Source organism: Miscanthus floridulus, chromosome 18 (assembly GCF_019320115.1).
Source record: "Miscanthus floridulus cultivar M001 chromosome 18, ASM1932011v1, whole genome shotgun sequence".
NCBI classification, from domain to species: Eukaryota; Viridiplantae; Streptophyta; class Magnoliopsida; order Poales; family Poaceae; genus Miscanthus; species Miscanthus floridulus.
Genome location: NC_089597.1, coordinates 8765481 through 8780263, shown reverse-complemented (window position 1 = coordinate 8780263; position 14783 = coordinate 8765481). Strand labels below are relative to the sequence as shown.

General features: G+C 43.2%; 3 long non-coding RNA genes across 3 annotated transcripts; all 3 read left to right on the top strand.

Annotated features, from left to right (window-relative positions):
• Window positions 1-4046: 4046 nt before the first annotated feature.
• LOC136522498 (uncharacterized) lies at window positions 4047-4672 on the top strand. The gene is made up of 3 exons (XR_010775916.1): window positions 4047-4272; window positions 4383-4492; window positions 4574-4672. It is a non-coding gene; the product is annotated as an uncharacterized lncRNA (long non-coding RNA).
• LOC136522497 (uncharacterized) lies at window positions 4672-5961 on the top strand. The gene is made up of 4 exons (XR_010775915.1): window positions 4672-5346; window positions 5432-5524; window positions 5602-5703; window positions 5785-5961. It is a non-coding gene; the product is annotated as an uncharacterized lncRNA (long non-coding RNA).
• A 10-nt stretch (window positions 5962-5971) lies between these two features.
• LOC136522499 (uncharacterized) lies at window positions 5972-6581 on the top strand. The gene is made up of 3 exons (XR_010775917.1): window positions 5972-6204; window positions 6293-6394; window positions 6471-6581. It is a non-coding gene; the product is annotated as an uncharacterized lncRNA (long non-coding RNA).
• Window positions 6582-14783: the final 8202 nt, after the last annotated feature.

Sequence of the window (14783 nt, the reverse complement as noted above, 5' to 3'; positions counted from 1 at the left end):
TTAGTGTTCTCCCTCGAGTGCTTAGTGTCTAATGGAAGACGAGCACTCCTGTGAGACATTAGATTAGGCGGTTCTGCCACACGGACAACCGCCACCGTGACCCTCCCATCCCCTCCTCTGCCTCGCGCTAGGTCCTAGGAGTACTGAGGAAGCTCGTAGGGTCACTGTTTGGGGCTGCGACGCCGTCAGCTCGCCGGAGCCGGCCCTGTCGTGGTCTTGCGCCGCCGTGCTAGTCATCACCCCCTCTAGCTGAGTCGTTAGCTGCAATAAAGGGTTCCCCTAGGTGCGCTTGGGTGAGGCGAACACGTTGGCACCGTTGCCTTCGCCGCAGAAGTCACCGGCGACGAACTACGCCACCGGCCGTTCTTCCTCCCCTGTTTCTCTCACTGACGCGTGGGTCCCCTTTGTCAGTCGCCGCTGCTGAGGAGGTAGCCAGCCTGGGCCGCGTCGAGTGTTGGGCCGCACCAGCGTGAGTTGTGGGCCGCCGTGACCTTCGGGCTGGCCCAGCAGTAGAGTTAGGTTTTCCTTTTTGTTTTGTTTAATTGTTTTTCACAAGATTTATGTATAGATTCAAAAATGTGTAACTCAAGTTTGGTAGATCCAAATGTTATGGTTCCAATTTTGTTGAGTTCCTGGTAAGGTCTAGTATTTAATAAAAATATTATATGAGCACATGTTTTAGAAATTTTGGATGAATAAAATAGGACTTTGAAATGTGTTTTTAGATGCATGCAAACTTGTTTGAATTTTATCTTGAGTTTTTGTGGTCCAAAAATTATGAAATTTTGTGGGTAATCTATTATTTCTTAGTAGAAGCTCTGGTTAAAATTTCAGAGCTAGTGCATGTATAGTTTTTGAGTTATAGAATTTCTTTTTATCAATGAATGGATCTTGTGTGAATTTTCATAATTTTTCTATAGATCCAGTATAGGTAAAATTTGGTGAGTAAGGTTCTTATGATAGAATGATGCTAGGAAAAATGTGAAATCTGTTTCTTGACACTTTTTATTAGGGTTTCCTAATTATGCTAAAAATAGGCATGCCACCTGTTATTTTGGATACAGCAAGTTCTGCTTGCTCCATGGCTTTGAAATTTTTATGGTAGTCTATGTGAAGCATGAGATAGCTACTGTAATTTTTGTAGATTTTTTTGAATAGTTTTACTATATATTGCTTAAATCACCTAATTAACTAAATAAATTTGAAAAGGATATTAAATAATTTATTTAGAAGTTGGCACTGTACTTTCTAGTGTTTCTCTGGTATGTGCAACAAGTTGGTTAACTTGGCTTGGTCAAATTATACTTTTGCATCATCATTAAATAATTAAGCTAGTAACCCTGTCATTTCTGGACAGATTCTAGGTTTACTGGAATTCGATTTGATTAACGTAAGAATCATGCTTTGATGTTTACAAATAATTTGTAGAGAATTTCATAAGCTTTCCAGAATGTCCTCATGCAAGTCATTTGGATTTGTATAACTCTTATTGTGATTGAATTAAGGGACTACTTGTGTGCATATGAAATTTTAACTGTGGATTTATGTATGCCTTTACTATTTCTAAGTTTGTGGTAATGTTCCTAGGTGTTAGGCCTTTAACTGAAGATGAGCATATTTATCTTAGGTTATGCAAGTTAGGTAAGTTGATCTTGTTCTTCAAGTTAAATTAGATACCTGTTTTAAAGTGATTTGAATAGGGCTAGTCTTACTCGGTAAACGAGTGTCCAGTGATGTTTTCGGTAAACACTTACTGTGATTCATTCATCATTGAGCATCATGTCATTCCTTATGCATCCATGATATTTATCTTGTGCATCGGCATGCAATAGGTGTACCAGAAGGAGTGACCCTGCTGGAATTCGAGGAACCGAGCGAGCAGCAGCAGCCGACACCGGAGATTCAGGAGGAGCAGCCTTCAGGAGAAGTGCCGGACGAGGTCGCCGTTGAGTGCCTGGATCATCGTCCTTGCAACTTTGTGAAAGGCAAGCCCCGGAGCATATTAAGCCTCCTAATTTCCGAAATGCAGTTACAGTATTATTATTACATATATTGTTGCATTAAGTTTAGGTGTTGGATACAAACACTTGCTGCATTGGTTACCCAATCCTTGTCCAGATATTGTTACCCTGAATCCTATGTAGCTCAGGCTCGTGTAGTGCTTAGCCCTGCTTAAACACGGTAGAAGTCAGGTGATTTCCTGTCACCTGCGAGATATAGGAAGATACATGTGGCACGATTGACTATATTTGCTATCGTGGAAAAGAACCAGTCTTAATTTGAAATGAAGACCGGACGGAGGCTTGCCGGTTTGCAGTGACTCCGTCTGTGTTGCTTAAGGACTGATTCTTGGAGCCTTTCCTGTTCATGTTGAATGCATGCCTCTCTCTTAGTTGGCCGTGTCTGAAGACCGACCGCAAAGCCGAGTAGCTCACCTCAGGCCAGGAGTCGATAAGTATAAAGTACGCCTCGGAAGGCAGCCGTAGGCGTGAGTCCAAGGGCAGGTGATTTAAAAGTCCTGATCGTCCTGGCAGAAGGGTAATCCCTGAGAGCGCTGGCGCTGATCGAACCCGTGAATTTGGTTCCTAAGTTGTACCAAAGGTAACCCACGGCTACCCTTGCTAAGTATGCCAGGGTGAGAGTTAGGAATACCCCCTCAGCTGAGTTGTAATTCGATTCGAGTCGCCGTGAGAATTTGACAGGCTTATCTCCAATGTAGATACACTAAATAACCTAATGGTTCGGAAATGATGATATGATGATGACAACCTTATTATACCTGCTATGGTTAATATTGTTTGCTCCTAATAAGTGAGTGCTCTAGTACAGGTGCTAATCTAGTGGACAGGTAAATGATGTTAAGCTTGATGCTAAGGTTAAATTGGTTACTATAATCATAAGCTCTTTTATGCAATGGTGTCAAGCTAGCCCACCTGAAAAGCCTTGCATGATCCTTGATGTCTTTTATTTCTGATTTTGTCGGGTAAGTCTAGCTGAGTACCTTCTCGTACTCAGGGTTTATCTCCCACCTGTTGCAGATGACCAATTCTACTTTGGTTGCTGCAAGTACTGCCTTCTCCCAGCTGGGGATGAAGACTAGACCGTTGGGCGCAGTCTCTACTAGTTCTCGTACCTGATAATGCTTTTGTGGGACATGACTCAGACTTGGCAATGTATTTGAAAACTATGATGTTTTGTACTAAACTATGTTGCTTCCGCACACTCAAACTTGGTTTGTAATATGTTATTTAAACTCTGATGGATGTAATTCGAATGCTACTTGTGAAATGTTGTAACGGATGATGTGTTGTGTTGAATCACTACGATCTTGGTTTGTATGTCGAGAGTTGGTTGAAATCCTTCGTGATTTCCGGACTACCGGGATTATGGGAGCTTAAGTACATGAATTTGATCGCTTCGGTGATTGTTTTTGTACTTACGTTCTTATGATTTGGTCGGTTCTGTTACATAATCTAATTTTACATATCACATAGAGGTCGCGGCCTGTAGCTCCTATCGCGGCTCCTCTCCCGCGGCTTCTCTTCTTCCCCCACATGTTGTCTCCTTGCGAAGAACGTGGTGGAGGCCCGCCCTGATCCCTATAGCCAGCACCAGTAGCTAGCGTGGTCAAGCCGTCAAGGCCTCCCTGAAGCCTTTGTCGTTGCGGCGCCCCTTCCCTATGGCCATAGTCATCACGGCCCTTGAATTCCCTGCAACGACTACGGCATATTGGTGCCCTAGTTTCTTCCTGATCATCGACGAGATAAGGAGAGCGAGCACCGTCCAGTCCTTCCTCGGCGTGCGAGAGGGGACGGAGCGTTGAACCAGTTTCACCTCGCACCCTTCATCATCCACGAGAGAGACGATCAGCGGCTGGCCAGCTATCATCGACGTGAAAAAGAGAATCACGTATGCTTGCATTATTGCTCAGTTTTTTCTCTACATATTACTGTTAAGTTTGGTACTTGATTATATCAAATTACTCACTGTTGTTGATAATCCAGACAAATTTTGGCAAGATCCGCCGCCCCAAACTTTGTCCTCAACTCCCGAACTCCCGATTCGCCGCCTCCCCTGGTTCCCCTCTCCTCGACGTTCTCTCCTTGAGCGACTACAATAGCGGTCCACCTCCTCTGACCTCGAATGGCGTGGGTGTGGCCAGGATCCACGGTCGCACGGGCAGCCGGTATCCACGGGCGTGCGGGCGGCCGGGTGGGATCCATGCACGCAGGCGGGTGGCTGGGATCCATGGAAAGAGCTTGGATTTGGCGGGTAGGGTCCTTGATCCGGTGTGATGCTCCTCCTTCTCTTTCACGATGAAGCACTTCCCTCGTATGGCTCTTCATTTACATTATCTTCGTGGGGTTCGTGAGCGAATCCAGCCGTGACGGAGGCAGGCGCGGAGGTGGTGGCACGGCGGATTCGCGTGCTGGAGGTCAGGGGATCGATGTTGCCCGAAGGCACATCCATGGCTACTCGCTGTCCATCTCAGGTGAAGTGAGTTCCCTTCCTTTCTCCATTGTTCTCCCATATGAATGCTCTCAAATTCTCCATGTTTTTTCCCCTCTTGCAGTCTTGGTTTGTCTCAGCCGTGATTAGATGTAGCATCGAGCAGTGCTAGTGGTAGCGAGTACTAGTTTCCAGCAACGACGGCGGATGAAGCAGATGCACATGAAGAAGCTTGTGCTGATGGGATGGTTGACTGAATATTCTGAACTTGTGAGATTAGTGTTGTCTATATTTTGCTCTGTCCGTCGGTTTATATATATGCTACTAGTTTCAGATTCATACTTAACCAAGCTAGAAGTATATTTTGCTCTGTCCGTCTATTTATATGCTACTAGTTTCATATTTATACATAACCAAGCTAGAAGTATATAAGTATATAGTTTAGGAGTACAATGAGTGGTCGAATAGACCACATTTTTCAGCAATCATACTTGTTGGCAAAAGATGGTTGTTCCACTTATGTGAGCAGAAAAGATATGATTGTTACTCGGTTCTGTGATGCATCTACATACAAAGGTTCCTCTGTCTTAGTCTTAGTACTTGTAATACTATAGATTCTTTTTTTTTCTGAAAGGTAGCTAATTATTTCACTTCTTTTCCTATGTTCAGTGCCTCTAGTAGCCAAGTAGGCGTGAGGACACAGTGTGTATGAACTTCTTTTCCTATGTTCAGTGCCTTTAGTAGTGAAGCAGGAGAGTGCATATCTTATGTGTGTGTCTAGCTGTCTCATGCAAACCTGTTAATAGTTATGGTGAGAGGATACGAAATAAACTCGAAGAAATACACCTTTTTGAGTGGCACTACTTGCAGTTGTATTTTGGATCTGATAAATTCAAGGTCAGTGCTAGTAAAATCTACTTTGTCAAACAAAATTGATGGACCAAAGTTGCATTGTTACATACCACTTGTTCTCATTCTGTAGAAACTTAGCAGCCAGAACTCCTCCAACCGTCAGCAGCAAAGAACCAAGCATGTGATGGGTTCAAAGAACTTCTCACAATGTAGCTTTGAGCTGGTACTCATTAGATACACTAATCTAGTCCTTCCCTTGTATGATACAATACTTGTGTGCTGAATTTTTTGGCATCCTAGAGAGACCAAGAAACTGGTGAAGAGCCAAGTGATCTTCTTCTTTGGAGGACCACTCACACAAAACATGGCGCATGGTCAAATCCTATATCAGCTTCAGTATATGTAAGTAAATGTTTCGTCAACCTTTTTTATAGCTGCTGGTAGTGTCAAGCAACTCTTTACAGGTTCTGTTATTTAATTTAGGAAAATGCAACCATGAAAATTGGTGAGATTGGATTAGAATCTGATAGACCAGCACTTACAACTGTTGAGGAGAACATGATTTTCCAGTCATGCTACAAAGAAACAACGCAAATCAAATCATCCAAATTACATGGGCATGGATATTTGGCTACGTATCGAACTCGCAGAGAACTTATGAAAGAGAACCTTGAAGTACATGCACGTGCTCAAGCTGCAGCTAGGGAGAAGAGCATTGCTTTAGAAGCGGAGGTTGACAAGCTCAAAGAACAGATTGCGCAAGAAGCTGCAGAAAGGGAAAGGGAGAAAGAAGAAAATAGGAGGATGCAAGAGGAGCTGGAAAATGCTAAGATAAACTTAAGAGAAGAAATGAAGCAAGAATTTCTTAATATGCTAGCGCAGCACAAAGGAGCTATGATTATGGTATTAGAATAATTTTTTATCCTTTGTACTCTTGATAATCTTATGATTGTGATGCCTAATCTTTCACCCCCAATATTTGTATGTATAGAGTACCCTGCAAAACAATGCCAGTACACAAGTTGCACCAATCATAGAAGAGGAAGATGAGACCGGTGGACATTAAAATGAAAATGAAGATGGGTTACAGGAGGTAATGACATTATTTCACTATGTTCCATGTACCTTGAATTGTAGCTAAAATAGATCAAACAACTTGATGTTTGTAGACTCAGCCTGGAAGCGTTGTCACCGTATTGTAAACTCAGCCTAGAAGCGTTGTCACCATACAAAAAGGTGCACCAGCACCTACTCGCTCCACTAGAAGTACTGCACCTCCCAACAGAGCTCTTTTCAACGAAAACACTGCAAATGTGACTGTATCGAAGACGTATATCACTTCACAACAGCTGATGAATAGGACAAGAAATAATCCCAAAAGGAGAAAGGTAACAACCAGCTAATTGGAATCTCAATTCTTGCATGATTTAATGAAATTTTATCAAATGTGACCTTCCTTGTTGAACTAGGATATGTAGAAAATACATGGAACATTCGTGCTGAAAACTGCAGCTTGTGCAGGTTTGATTGGATGAGTTGTTCTGAGTAGTAATCTACCTTTTATGTGATACTTGATAATACAAAAGTTGTAGAGGGTTTAGAGATGTTTGTCGTCGTGAAAGGTCATGATTTTAGACCTAGAGAATTAGAGTTATGAATTTTGAAAGTAGCCGGTCAGGTTTTGACCTTGGTCTGGATAGCAGTAGGTGTTTGTGTTTTTTGACCATGATAACTATAGAATTTTATTTAACAAATAACTAGAAAGATGTAGAGAATTTCATGGGCTTTTCGTATTGTTAAAGAATATAATTTTTCGTTGTCTACAACTCAAGTTATGATTTTTCTAATCAACTAAACTGCTACTGTAACATATGCAGTAGCTGCATCTGATCCGTTGAAAAGGCCACGATGGATAGGATCAAAGCCGTATTTTCTTCTCCATCCCTCCCCAAGGCTTGCTGACAGACTCTGCTTCTTTTAGCAGAATTTATAAAGAGCAAAAGAGAATGCATACATCTTATAATGCAATCAAATGGAACACAGCTGCATGTGTCTGCTAGACTGCTACAAAAACTTGTATTACCCAATAGAACCATGCCTTCAGTATGTAGCCTGCAAAAAAAATATAGATTATCATTTGTAAAGTCAATTGAACTTATATAATCAACCTATACTTACAATGAAATTTTGCTAAAATTCCCCGCCATCTACGCTTCCAAGGAGTAAGGATTGCTGACATCTTGAACAACATTTAAACTCTGAAAAGAGAGGGATATACAGAGACCAAAATAAAGATCGAGAAAGTAGAGAACAAAATATCAAATTATTGTGAAAACACAGAATGCTATTTTCATGGAAAAACATAATTGTAATAAGCATACACTAAGAATTTGAGTAAAACTAGAAATTGATTCATACGTTTGTGGTTCTGGAACAATGGAACATGACTTCCATCTTTTTCATGGAAAAAGGAATTGCAGCAACTAGACTGACAACATTTGCTCATTTGCAGAATTGCAGTAGAACTTCAACTATGCAAAAGCTTGGTTGATGGCTTTTGTATATGAAATTAGAAATTAGAACCATTTTATATCTTCATCTCTTTACATTTGTGCAAAAATTAGTAAACTTAATATTGTTCTAATATCCCAATCATATTCTTTTGGTAGTAGGTGGATAAGGTTTTAGTGGGAGGCTCATAATCAAGCGAGGACATAGTCGAGGAGATGACATGTTGGGCTACTAGGAATTTCTCAAGTGCTGCATAGATGTTAGGAAGTTTGTAAAAAGTTGTCAAATAATGAGTTAATTGTACACTCGTTTATGATTTTAGCTACTATTTTATGGGTTTGGCAACATATTGAATGATTAATTATAATTAATATATGTGGGTGCAATTGCTTTTGATATGGTTTATTGATTTGCAATGATGATTTATTAAACCAAAATTAAATGTTACTAGCGTTGCAATAAAAGCTATACCTACGAGCCGTGATGCGTGGCAATATGTTGTATGGTAACAGACTTATTTACGTTGCAAATAATACTATTGCCACGACATGACTATTGTTGCAATAACAATTAATCTTCCGCAACGAATAAAATTGTGTGGCAAATTCTACTGTTGCAACGGCACCGAGGTCATGGCAATAATGAACAGTATATCGCAACGAATAAAATTGCGTGGCAAATGATATTGTTGCAACGGCAACGCGGCCGTGGCAATAATGAACGGTATCTGGCAACGGATAATTTTGCGTGGCAAATGATACTATTGCCACGCCAAGACGAGCGTGGCAATAATGTATACTCTCTCACAACGATTACATTTACGTGGCAAATGATTTACTTGCCACGGCACAACGGTCGTGGCAACAACACCTTAAGCAACAAAATTATAGCGTGGCAACAAAAATCTATTGCCACGCTATCGCTCGTTGTATTTACCACCTCTCGCTACGAAGACGAACGTGGCAAGTGCTCGTATTGCCACGCCAATGAATGTTGCGATAACGTCCTATTGCAATGCTTGGCAACGTTGCAAGAAAAGCTAACTCTTGCAACGCCAAACTAGCAACGGTTGCAAGTTCTTATTGCAACGTGACTTTTTGCAACCATTGCCAACGAACGCGATTTCGTGGTATGAACTACCTTTTGCAACAAAATTGGGCCTATTGCAACGTTTTCTCGTCGTTGCGCAAGGGTTAGAAGTTTGTAGTGTACCCAAGCACTTTAGCAAGCGGGCATCTCCACCATAGGCACGAGTGAGCTCATTCACCTCCTTCTTAAGGGTCTCATTTTCCACCATTAATGAGGCATCACAAGTGAGACCATCACTCAAAGGTGAAGTAGAAGTGGTAGTGCTACAAGAAGTGTTAGTGGGAGCAACTATAATGGGCTTATAAAAAGATTCATCAATAAGATCACATGTTAGTCCCACATCACATGATACAATCACTTGCTCCTTCTTGGCTTCCTCTTTGACTTGCTTGATGAGAGAGGAGTGAGCTTTCTCAAGCTTAGAGTGAGCTTTGCCAAGCTTCTCATGGACTTCCATTAGCCTCTCATGTGTGGCATTGAGCTCATCAAGGGATTGCTCAAGAAATTTGACTTTCTTGTTCAATTCCTTGCACTCCTTTCTCTTCATCTCAAAGCAAGTATGCACTTGCTCACACATGTCCATGAGCTCCTCCTTAGAGTACTCCTCATCATCATCATCACTCCTACAAGCATCACTTTCACATTCATCATCATCACTCACATCATATTTTACCTTGGTGGGTTTTGTCATGAGGCATGTCGAAGGAGTGTCGAAGATGGAGGGCTTGTTGTTGATGACGATGCTTGCTAGTGCTTTCTTGATAGATTTTTTGCCATCATCACTATCCGAAGAGCCATCACTATCCCAAGTGACCATATAGCCTCCACCTTTCTTCTTCTTTTGGAAGGTCATTCTCTTCTCCTTTTTTTCTTTCTTATCCTTCTTGTGCTTCTTCTTCTCATCCTCATCATTATCACTATTGTAGGGATAATTTGCTACAACGTGATCGGGACTCTTGTAATTATAGCATCTTCTCACATATTCTTTGCTTTTGGTGTGATCTCTTCTCTTTCTTGCACCATAGCCCTTCTTCTTCATGAATTTTCCCATCTTGCGTATAAAGAGGGCCATAGCTTCATCATCAATATCACTAAGATCATCATCATCACTTGATTCTTTCTTGGACTTGCCCTTGTTCTTGGATGATGATGAGCTAGCCTTGAATGCTATACTCTTCTTCTTCTTTTCTTCTTCTTCCTTCTTGTCATCCTTATCACCCCCTCCCTTTCCACATGGTATGTCTCTTGGGTCATGACATCACCTAGTACTTGGTTAGGGGTAATCTCCTTCAATCCTCCTCTTATGATAAGCAATCTTAACATCTCAAATCTTGGAGGTAAGCACATTAAGAACCGATGAGAGACATCATCATCCTTGATCTTCTCTCTCAAGGCCTTCAAGTCATTTACAATCACTTGCAACCGATGGAACATTTCTGGAATGCTCTCATCTTTCTTCATCTTGAAGCTTGTCAACTTATCCTTGAGAATGTACAACTTAGCACTCTTCACCACCGGTGTGCCCTCATATGTTTCCTCCAATCTCCTCCACACCTCATTTGCTCTTTCATAATCCTTGATTTTTCTCAAACACCTTGGAATCAATGGCATTGTATATGGTGTTGAGAGCCATTGTATTGCATTACTTGTTGGTCTTGTCTTAGTTGGTGGGGTCATCAGGATCAATGATAGCATAGTCATTCTCGGTCACCTCCCATACTTGATCATTGATTGAACCAAGATACATCCTCATCTTTCTCTTCCAATAATCATAGCATGTGCCATCAAAGAACGGTGGTTTGCCCCCCACATGGTTGAACACAACTTGAGCCATAATTTGACACCGAGATTGTTAAGCCTTCAATCAAACGGTGACCATGGCTCTGATACCACTTGAAAGGTCCTAATATGGCTAGAGGGGGTGAATAGCCTATTTAAAATATCTACAAATCAACTAGAGCAATTTGATTAGTATGACAAACAGCGAAATGCAAACTTACTCTAGCTCTACAAGGGTTGCAAGCCACCTATCCCACAATTCCAGTTGCAATGATTACTAGGCACACAGCTTGCAATGTTACTACTCACTAAGAGCTCTCAATCTTGCTACTCTAAAGAGCTCCACTAGATGAACTTAAAATAACAAAGCAAACTCTCAATTCTAATTACACTAAAGAGCTTGCCACAACTAGTTTACAAGAATATAAATGAGTGAGTAGGGTGATTATACCACCGTGTAGAGGAGTGAACTAATCATAAGATGAATACTAAATCAATCACTGGGAGAATACCAAAGGGCAAGAGACAATCAATTTTTCTCTCGAGGTTCACGTGCTTGTCGGCACGCTAGTCCCCGTTGTGTCGACCAACACTTGGTGGTTCGATGGCTAAGAGGTGTTGCATGAACCTCGTCCACACAATTGGACGCCGCAAGAACCTACCCATAAGTGAGGTAACTCAATGACATGAGCAATCCACTAGAGTTACCTTTCGGCTCTCCGCCGGGGAAGGCACAAGACCCCTCACAATCACCACGATCGGAGCTAGAGACAATCACCAACCTCTGCTCAACAATCCTCGCTGCTCCAAGCCATCTAGGTGGTGGCAACCACCAAGAGTAATAAGTGAGTCTCACAGCGAAACACGAATGCCAAGTGCCACTAGATGCAATCACTCAAGCAATGCACTTGGATTCTCTCCCAATCTCACAATGATGATGAAACAATGATGGAGATGAGTGGGAGGGCTTTGGCTAAGCTCACAAGGTTGCTATGTCAATGCAAATGGCCAAGAGAGTGAGCTTGAGCTAGCCATGGGGCTTAAATAGAAGCCCCCATGAAATAGAGCCGTTGTACCCCTTCACTGGGCACAACACGGGATGACCGGACGCTTCGGTCAGTTCGACCAGACGTAGGACCCCAGCGTCTGGTCGCTCGATGCTTGCCACGTGTCATCGGCTTCAAATGCCGATTGCCCAATCTCAATGGTCAAGTGATGACCAGACGCGTCAGTTAGAAAGTGACCAGACGTAGGACCCCAGCATCCGATCGTTTCCAGTAAGGTTCCAAACGCGTAATTTCACGACTGGACGCGTCCGGTCATGCTCGACCGGACTCACCCGGCGTCCGATCACTCCATGTTTCCTCTGTGCGCCTTACGTCAGCGTATGTCAGCACTGACCGGACGCACCCTACCAGCGTCCGGTCAGTTTACACGCCAGCATCCGGTCACAAGACCGAGACCGTGTGCTTACTGCTGTCACTGATCGGACTCTGAACCTAGCGTCCAGTCACTACACCACTAGCGTCCGGTCACTCTTTGAACCCCTGTCTTTTCTGTATATGGTGCCGGTGGCATCGTCGGACTGTCCGCACTCTACGAGCGGACACTCCACCGGTGAAGTTTCTAACCCTTGCTCAAATGTGCCAACCACCAAGTGTATCACCTTGTGCACAAGTGTTAGCATATTTTCACAAGCATTTTCAAGGGTGTTAGCACTCCACTAGATCCTAAATGCATATGCAATGAGTTAGAGCATCTAGTGGCACTTTGATAACCGCATTTCAATACGAGTTTCACCCTTCTTAATAGTATGGTTATCTAACCTAAATGTGATCACATCGCTAAGTGTCTTGATCACCAAAACAAAATGGCTACTACTATTTATATCTTTGCCTTGAGCATTTTGTTTTTCTCTTTCTTCTTTTCAAGTTCAAGCATTTGATCATCACCATGCCATCACCATCGTCATGATCTTCGCCATTGCTTCATCACTTGGAGTAGTGCTACCTATCTCATAATCACTTTGATAAACTAGGTTAGCACTTAGGGTTTCATCAATTAACCAAAACCAAACTAGAGCTTTCAATCTCCCACTTTTTGGTAATTGATGACAACCTTTACACAAAGATATGAATTGAGATTTAATTGAATCCACGTTGCTTGCCCAAGCATATTTATCATGTGTAAAAGAATATGGACAAGTTTTATGAACTCCAAATGGTAGCAATTGCTCCCCCTACATATGTGCTAAGAGTTTGGATTGTAGCTTGTACATATGCTTAGATAGGAAATATAGGAGACAATTTCTACCGTATGATGCTAAGGTATAAGAGATGGACCTTTGAAGCGTGATACCAATCGGAGTGCACCAATATACCATCCTTAGCACCATTAGTAACTATATATACACAAAAACCAGAATACCCCATGAGATCAACATTACAAGCAAGGGTCTAGTTTTCATAAAATGAACATAAGTCTAGTTACTGTCCGTACTCTACAGGCGGACACTCCGCCAGTGCCACCGGTGCACTATACAGAAAAGACAGGGTTTCACAGAGTGCACCGGACGCTGGTCTCAACTGGACTGGAGCGTCCGGTCAATGTAAGCTGTGAAGATGCTGGTGTCGGTCTTCAACCAGATGTTGGTTCACTTCATGACCAAACACTGGCGAGGTGCGTCTAGTCCTGCTGATGTGGCAACGCACAGAGGAGACAGTGAGTGACCGGACGCTGGGTGAGTTCGGTCGAGCATGACCGGACGCGTTCGGTCGTGAGTGGAGGCTTACTAGAAGTGACTGGACGCTGGGGTCCTGCGTCCGGTCGTGATCAAACTAACACGTCTGGTCACAGCTAGAACCTTACTAGAAGTTACCAGACGTTGGGGTCCTGCGTCCGGTTGTAGCACTATGCTGCATCCGGTCATCACTTGACTGTTGGAATCGGGCGCTCAGTATTTGATGAGAGGGATGACGTGGTAGCCATCCGTTGACCGGACGCTGGCAAGGTGTGTCCGATCGATCTGACCAGAGCGTCCGATCACCCCAAGCAGTGCCCAGTGAAGGGGTACAACGGCTCTATTTCATGGGAGCTTCTATTTAAGCCCCATGACCAGCTCTAGCTCACTCTCTTGGCCATTTATATTAACATAGTAACCTTATGAGCTTAGCCAAAGCCCTCCCACTCATCTCCATCATTGATTCATCATCTTTGTGAGATTGGGAGTGAATCCAAGTGCATTGCTTGAGTGTTTGCATCAAGAGGCACTTGGTGTTCGTGTTTTGCTGCGGGATTCGCTTGTTACTCTTGGTGGTTGCCGCCACGTAGATGGCTTAGAGCAGCAATGATCGTTGAGCGGAGGTTGGTGATTATCTCCGGCTCTGATCGTGGTGATTGTGAGGGGTTCTTGACCTTTCCCCGGTGGAGAGCCAAAAGGTACTTGTAAGGAAAATGGACCCTAGGCCCATTTACTTTGGATTTTGGTGTTTGATGACCAACACAACCAAATTGGACTAATGAATTTACAAGTGTTTGTTTTGTAGTTCAATATGGTGCAAGACGTGACTTGGACAAAGGCGACGTGATGATATGATGATCAACACCTTAAGCAAGACCTTAAGAGCATAAGAGAAGACCTAAGATATCAAGCAAAGTCCAAGCATAAAGATAGGAACCAAGACACACGCAAGATCGCAAAGAAACGAGCTCACAGAAGCGACCGGACGCTAGAAGAAAGTGACCAAACGCTCCGATTAGTGCCTCGGCAACAGCAAGCGTCAGCAGCAGTGACTAGACGCTGAACAAGTGAATCGACCGAACGCACCGCTGGCACTGTTCATCAGCCGGCAACACACTCAGCAAGTGACCGGACGCTGGTGGCAAACCGATCGGACGCAGGACAACAGCGTCCGATCGAGTACAGAGAGGTTCCAGAGCGGCGAACTTGCGACCGGATGCGTCCAGTCGCAAGTGATCGGATGCTGGCAGCGTCCGATTAGTAGTTCGTGGCTCCAACGGTCGGGACGATCGAACGCGTCCGGTCAGGACGTGATCAGCGTCCGGTCAGTAGCAGAAAAGCGAGATTTCATCCCCAACGGCTA